Source organism: Dendropsophus ebraccatus, chromosome 4, assembly GCF_027789765.1.
Source record: "Dendropsophus ebraccatus isolate aDenEbr1 chromosome 4, aDenEbr1.pat, whole genome shotgun sequence".
Taxonomy (NCBI): domain Eukaryota; kingdom Metazoa; phylum Chordata; class Amphibia; order Anura; family Hylidae; genus Dendropsophus; species Dendropsophus ebraccatus.
The window spans coordinates 95,441,904-95,448,944 of NC_091457.1; the positions used below are offsets into that span (position 1 = coordinate 95,441,904).

General features: G+C 47.7%; 1 protein-coding gene across 1 annotated transcript in view; it reads right to left on the reverse strand.

Moving 5' to 3' along the window:
• CIBAR2 (CBY1 interacting BAR domain containing 2) overlaps nt 1–2,217 on the reverse strand; it is a 28,518-nt gene extending 26,301 nt beyond the window's left edge. The window contains exon 1 of the mRNA XM_069966312.1: nt 2,134–2,217. The gene's annotated coding sequence lies outside the window, so the exon portion shown is untranslated. The remainder of the gene's footprint in view (nt 1–2,133) is intronic.
• Between the last annotated feature and the right edge of the window lie 4,824 nt (nt 2,218–7,041).

Here is a 7,041-nt window from a genome sequence, read left to right on the forward strand (position 1 = left end):
AGTGTAAGGCACAAGAAGGTAGGCTGGGAGGGAACTGGCCGGTGAGAGGGCCGCAAGGTGCATGGGCGGCTCCCGGGGGTGAAAGGATGGGGGGCAGGACTGGCAGAGTGCATGGGCGGCTCCCGGGGGACCGACTGCATCGGCAGGGGGATGGTTAGATTACTGCCGTCTATAATATCACAGGCTGCAGTCTTTAGCAGTGGGGGGCGGCCCCATATGTAACAGACCCCTGCTGCATATGGAGCGGCTCAGGTGTGACAGCGGCATCTACACTGTAAAATAGCCGGCACAAGCGATCGCTGTGTGCCGGCTATTTGAATTTGGCGCTGCTGGGAGCGGACAGTGTGCAGGGCCGAGGAGGTGACACTAGGGGGCTGGGGCAGGACAGAGAACATGACTGAAGCTCAGCTAGCCGCCAGCCGTGTTCTCTGTGCTATACTTTATGTTAAGCTGCACTATTAGGAAGGAAGGAAATCCTGTTACCGAACCGGTTTCTTGCCCGAATATCAATAGTAGTATCGATATTTCGGTGCATCGTGCATCACTATAGCCTCCACAGTGTAACTTCCTGACTGCCCCCACATACTACACCAACACCAACAGATTATCTGACAGATTTTTTTAAGCCAAAGCCAGGAATGGATGTGAAAAGAGGCGAGATCTCAGTCTTTCCTTTAATACCTGTTCCCTGTTTTTAGTCCATTCCTGGCTTTGGCTAAAAAAAAAAAATCAGTCAGATAATCTGTTGGTGTAATAGGGCCCTTAGTGTGTAGTCTTCAACCCCTCCCCCACATAGTATAGCCCCCACAGTGTATAGCCTGGGGCTATACACTCTGGGGGCTATACTATGTGGGGTGGGGAGACTGTACACCATGCGGGGGCAGCCAGAAGGCTATACTGTATGTGGGGGCCATTACGCCGGGACCGCTGCTAGTGTTAACACAAAAACTATTTATATGCATTGTTTAAAAAAAATAAAAAAATCAATATATCGGAACCAAATATTACCTCCATACTGATATTGAAGAAAACACTATGTATAGGCCAATATTACTGCCACAGAGTGACCACAGCATAATGACATTATATACAGGCCAATATTAGCATCACACCATGACCGCCACATAATGACTCTATATATACACTATATACAGACCAATATTACCGCCATAGACTGACCACCATATAATGACTCTATTTATACACTATATACAGACCAATATTACCGCAATAGATTGATCACCGCATAATGATACTATGTACAGACTAATATTACTGCCTTAGACTGACCACTGCATAATGACTCTATATACACTATATACAGACCAATATTACTGCCATAGACTAACCACCACATAATGACTATATACACTATAAACAGACCAATATTACTGCCATAGAATGACCACCACATAATAACTTTATATACACTATATACAAACATATATTATAAGGCAGTCACTCCAGGGCTATAATATTGGTCTGTATATAGTGTATATATAGAGTCTTTATATGGCGGTCACTCTATAGCGGTAATGACTCTATATACACTATATACTGACCAATATTACCGCCATAGAGTGACCACTGCATAATGACACTACACACATTATATACAGACCAATATTTCTGCCATAGAGTGACCGCCGCATAATGACTCTATATACACTGTATATAGACCAAGATTACTGCCATACAGTGGCCACCTAAGGACTCAATACTACCCAATAGTGACATAATCATACACTATACATAGGAGCTGCAGCCAATCAGCGGCCTCAGTTACACTATACATAGGAGCTGCAGCCAATCATCGGCCTCAGTGGTCACCGGCAGAAATTACATAGGACTGATGAGGCCAGAGAATGGCTGCAGCTCCTATATACAGTCTATTCACCTCTACACTTCTGCTGGACAGTGGAGTCTCAGCAGTGCTAATACACATACTATATATATATATATATATATATATATATACACACACACACACACACACACTAACACATCCATGAAAACACATTATACAGATACAAATCATCCAGTCCACACACTATACACATGACATGTAACACACTACATTCATCCCTTATACACATAGCATTCATACACACACTACGTGTACAGTATACTTACTCCATCTAGCAGCATGCTGGGAGTAGTAGTCCTGGTCCATGGCAGCAGCAGGCTGGGATCCTCACTCTGCAGCCCTCTCCTCCATCGTCCCGACTGCCACACCAGTCTCACCAGGAAGACGGAGGAAATCACATGGTGCAGGAGGGAGGGGGAGGGGATCCAGCACACTCCTGAGCCCGGCATCCTGCAGCCTGTGTGTGACCTCTAATAGCAGCAATAAGCTGTAGCCAGGGATCACTGCCAGCCGCTGCAGGATGCTGTCTGTGTGCTCCTGCCTGTGACACATCCTGATCATGAATCAGCTAAGCTTACCTCACTGCTCAGCTGCACTCCTCACCTACTTTACTCTGGAGAGATCATGTGACAGTACTGAGAAGCTCATTGATCCGGAATAGGAGTCAGGAGGAGGACCGGATATGACTGCCGTTACGGGACTAGAGCCTGGTCCGCCCAGCGACATGTGAGGTGAGGGGGCTGGTTTGGCTGTTGTCGCTGCAGAGGGCAGCCGGAGGCCGGCCCTCCCGTCGGCATATGAGATCCACGGCGGGTTGCTGTTGGAAGCGCAGGGCTGGAGCCTGCAGTAGCTTCAGAGCTGATGCTGCTGCAGGTGAGGGGGATATGAGGGCGCTGGTGGTATGTGAGCGCGCGGGGGCAGCCACCAGGAGGCAGAATACAGTAGCCTGTAGTAAAAAAAAAAATAAATCAGACTGCAATTGCGCCCCCTCTAATTTACCACTAGATGGCGCCCTAGGCCATCGTCTACCCTGGCCTACCCTTTGTCCCGGCCCTGGTAGGCTGTGTGTGTGCTATGGCTGCAGCAGGTTGTGTGTTTGCTATGGCTGCAGCAGGCTGTGTGTGTGTGTGTGTGTGCACACTATGGCTGCAGCAGGCTGTGTGTATGTGTGCTATCGCTGCAGCAGGCTATGTGTGTGTGTATGCTATGGCTGTAGCAGGTTGTGTGGGTGTGTATGCTATGGCTGCATCAGGCTGTGTGTATGTGTGCTATGGCTGCAGCAAGCTGTGTGTGCGTGCTATGGCTGCAGCAGGCTGTGTGTGTGTGTGCGCGCTATGGCTGCAGCAGGCTGTGTGTGTGTGTCTGTATGCTATGGTTGCAGCAGGCTGTGTGTGTGTGTGTGTGTGTGTGCGCGCGCGCGCGTGCTATTGTGTGCCCCCACAGTGACCTTCTATATCACTGTGTGACCTCTATATCACTATGGCTGACCTCTATATCACAGGGATCTGGCATTGTTAGCAGTGTTTCTTTAAGTATGGTGAATATTTAGTCAGAAACATAGAACACTGTCAGCAGGAAAAGATCATGTAGGATGATAATGTAGGACATTAGGGAGAAGCCGCTGAGCAAGTGTGATTAATAACTCCCCTGCTATATGACTGGCCATTTATGAAGGAGCAGGAGTCGTAGTCGGGAGTCAGAGTCTGTCCTGATAAAATTCAGGAGTCGGAGTTGGAGTCGGTCTGATGAAATTCAGGAGTCGGAGTTGGAGTCGGAGCTGCGGCTTACCGACTCCACAGCTCTGACGGCAGCAGATCGCTGCTATCACAGTCGTTTGTCTTTCAACATGTTGAAAGACAAACGACAGCAATCATCAGCCAACATCATTCATGTCTTCTGATCGTTGCCTTCTATTACCTAAGATGATTATTAGCCGTAGTGGCCGATGTTGGCCAAATACTGACGGTAATTGTTCCGTGTAATAGGGCCTTCAGACAAAACTGAAGTGTGCAAAGCTGTGCTTCCACGTATGCATTCAGAATGCAATCTGAACACTGTGGAAACAACGGCTCCAGTTCTCTCCTAATAGTTGTGTGATTTTTCCATTATTAGCTGGGTTTGGCAACCCAATATTTAATGTAAGCTTTTTTACAAAGCTTAAGTGGGGAGAGCTGCATGACCTTTTGCTAGTCTGTTTGTCCCTTTGCAACCATCACTTACATGTCCCCTATTCCTTGGGATTTGTGCAGCTGAGGAGCCATGACTGACCAGTTAGCCAACGAATGTGTGGTGTCCTACCACGGGTGTAGCTGTTATATACACCCTATGTAAAAGTCTGTGCTTATTGTACTTGTGTGGTGATGAAAGTACTAAAGTTTCGCCACTAGATGTCGCTCTCTCTTTACTTCTTTTGTTGCACTTTTCACCCACTTACAGCACACGTTAGTTACGCTAAGGAAGGAAGTCACATGGGTAGAGGAAGTGCATGGGTCTTTCGTGTTGGATGTTGTGGAGGAAGGATGCAAGCTAGATAGCTCCCTACAGTGGTCCTATCTGGGCCCTGACCCTCTGCCAGGTCCCCTACCAAGTCAGTCCTAGCTAGAACCTGATGTGGGTAGTTGCGCAAAGCCTATGAACTCTATCTCTCAGCGTGGGTGTCAGCAGGGAACCCTCAGCATTCCGCTCATCCAAGGTAATGAGGTCTGGGGCCTGTGTCACCCTCTAGGAAAGTTCAGCCGAGTCTAGTGGGCATAAGGTGGTGTAAAGACTAATCGAAGGTCAATAAACGGGCACAGGTGTTCTTCTTCTTCTTCTTCCTCCAAGTATTGTACCTCATCCTCTCACATCCCGGCAGAGCACAGTACTACTTGGGTTGAGACTCTCACAACCTCCTCCTCTCTGCCATTCTGCTTCTTTGTATTAATCAGCACACTACTCAGTCGGCACGACTGTACCCTACACTGCATTCCTACTACAGATTTGGTTGCTGTATTGTCAAGTATTTTTCTGGAAATATTGTCAAGTGTAATATCAAGTTCTTTATCAAGAGAAACCTCTTAATTGTGTAACCTTGCCTCAAGCACGTTAGTAAAACAAGCCTTTTTAAGTTAGAGAGACTCTGTGATCTTTCGCTTACGACTGACACAGTATACCACACAACCTTGGGACACTTCCCCTTTCTGTGGGTGGCGGTTCCGATAATCTAGGAGGGTCACTACAATCCTCTGGCCATTCGTGATCACATTAACCCAATGAACCCCGTAGCAGCCTGGCATGACACTGACCACAGGGGAAAAAGGTACAACCGGCCTTGTAAAAGCAGGTGTGCCATCACACCTGTGTGCCTATGCGGCACTGGCGTCACAAAGTAACACCCCAAGGTCCGGCTGTATCTCAGGCCAACCACCTCCGGAGTGGAGTCACACCTCACTATCTGGCAAGTGACCGGGTCTGCGGGCGGAGGGCAGCCGGGGGTTAAAGGGGCAGGGTCACATACTGTGAAATCCGCTGTGGAACCAGGTAAGGTACTGTACAAGTCAGCAGTTAAGCACAGTGCAAAGGCTCTACTGCGAGCTGTTAGGATTCCTAAGAGGTACCCCCAATGGTTATCTCTCCCACTAGGTGGGCCTGTAATCTCTAATCGCGAGTCACTCTGTGCCCACAGGATAGAAAATGCAGATGTTCATTCACGTTGATACAGGACACTCTTCTTATAAGCAGGGCTGCCTTAAAATGGTCCCCTAGGCAGAGCAGTGAGTTGCCACCCCCCAGCCCCACGCTGATTAAAAACCCCTACAGTACTGGGAAGGAAGGACGGTTTCTAAGTGAAGGCTGCCTGCAGCTGCATTTTACTTAACAGAGAAACAAGTTTCTCCTTTAGCCTCTGCCTCCTGTCTGTCAGTGAAAAGAGGCAGAGCACTGTAGTGAGGCTAAACGAGAAAACGGCTCCTCCGTGCAATACCACACTGCTGCACATAAACACTGTCTCTCTTTCAAAAGACTGAAGGAGACAGCACAAAAAGTGAAAAAAATCAGTGGCTTTATTCAAACCCTTGCAACGTTTCTCAAGCTTGAGAAAGGCTACTGTGTTTAGCCGAAATGCAGCATGCCGGGGTGTGGAAGACAGTGAGAGGGTGAGGAGAGGATGATGGTGGTTGTGGTTGTAAGTAGGTGGCTGGGCCTCTCCTGTGTGTAGTGCTGAGCTCTTGAGTGAGGGGATGCAATGTAGAAGAGACCAGGAGGGAGCCTAGTCAGCCAGTGTATTCCCCTCTGTATGGAAAGCGCAGGTGGAAGCAGGCAGTACAGGCGGGGTGTCTCACGTAATTAGGAGCCACGGGCCCTGCACTATTAGAAATAGGGATTTATTTGCAACGCGTTTCGGCCTATTAAAATAAATACAGGGGCCTTTTTCAAGCATAAAAAAATACTGAACAACGATGCCTTAAATACAAGGAAGGAGGTTCGGGCCACATTTGCCTCACTTCTGGTCTATACACAGTACAAAATAAGTGTCACCAAGTTCATAACAAAGTATATAACTATAAAAATTGATAAGAAGTAACTTACGATGAATCTTCCATACCGGAACCCACATGTGGCGCCATCTTGGATTTTCGTCATCGGGTCACATGTGGAGTCTCGCGAGAGCAAGGGCTCTAACGCTATTTGCTCTTTGTGCTATTCGGAAACAAAACTTACGCAGACGTACTGCGTAATATGCGTTACTTGAATGTGTATCACAGTTTAGAGCTATTCACTGCTGTATATACGTAATAACGTGTTGTGCATAGCATAAGGAAAAGGTGGTGCGTTCATTGTTGTAATAAATCAAACAACTGAGGACTTATTATAGAAACAAAAAATGTGGGTGATACTAGGGACGTATTATAGGGTGAATGGGTAGGTGACAGATATAAATAATTAGTATAACTGATGAAAGAGAAAGAGGATGCACTGAGAGCTGCAGGGTGAGAGTGTGCTGTCACCTGCTACCTGTTACCTCTTAAAGAGCCGGTACCCAAGTCGCTCTTAAAGGGACCCAAGTCGCTCTTAAAGGGACGGGACACATGTCCCTCTTAAAGGGGCAGGACCCATGTCGTTCTTAAGGGGATTCGGCCCATGACGCTTTTAAAGGAACGGGACCCATGTAGCTCTTAATGGGACGGGACCCAAGT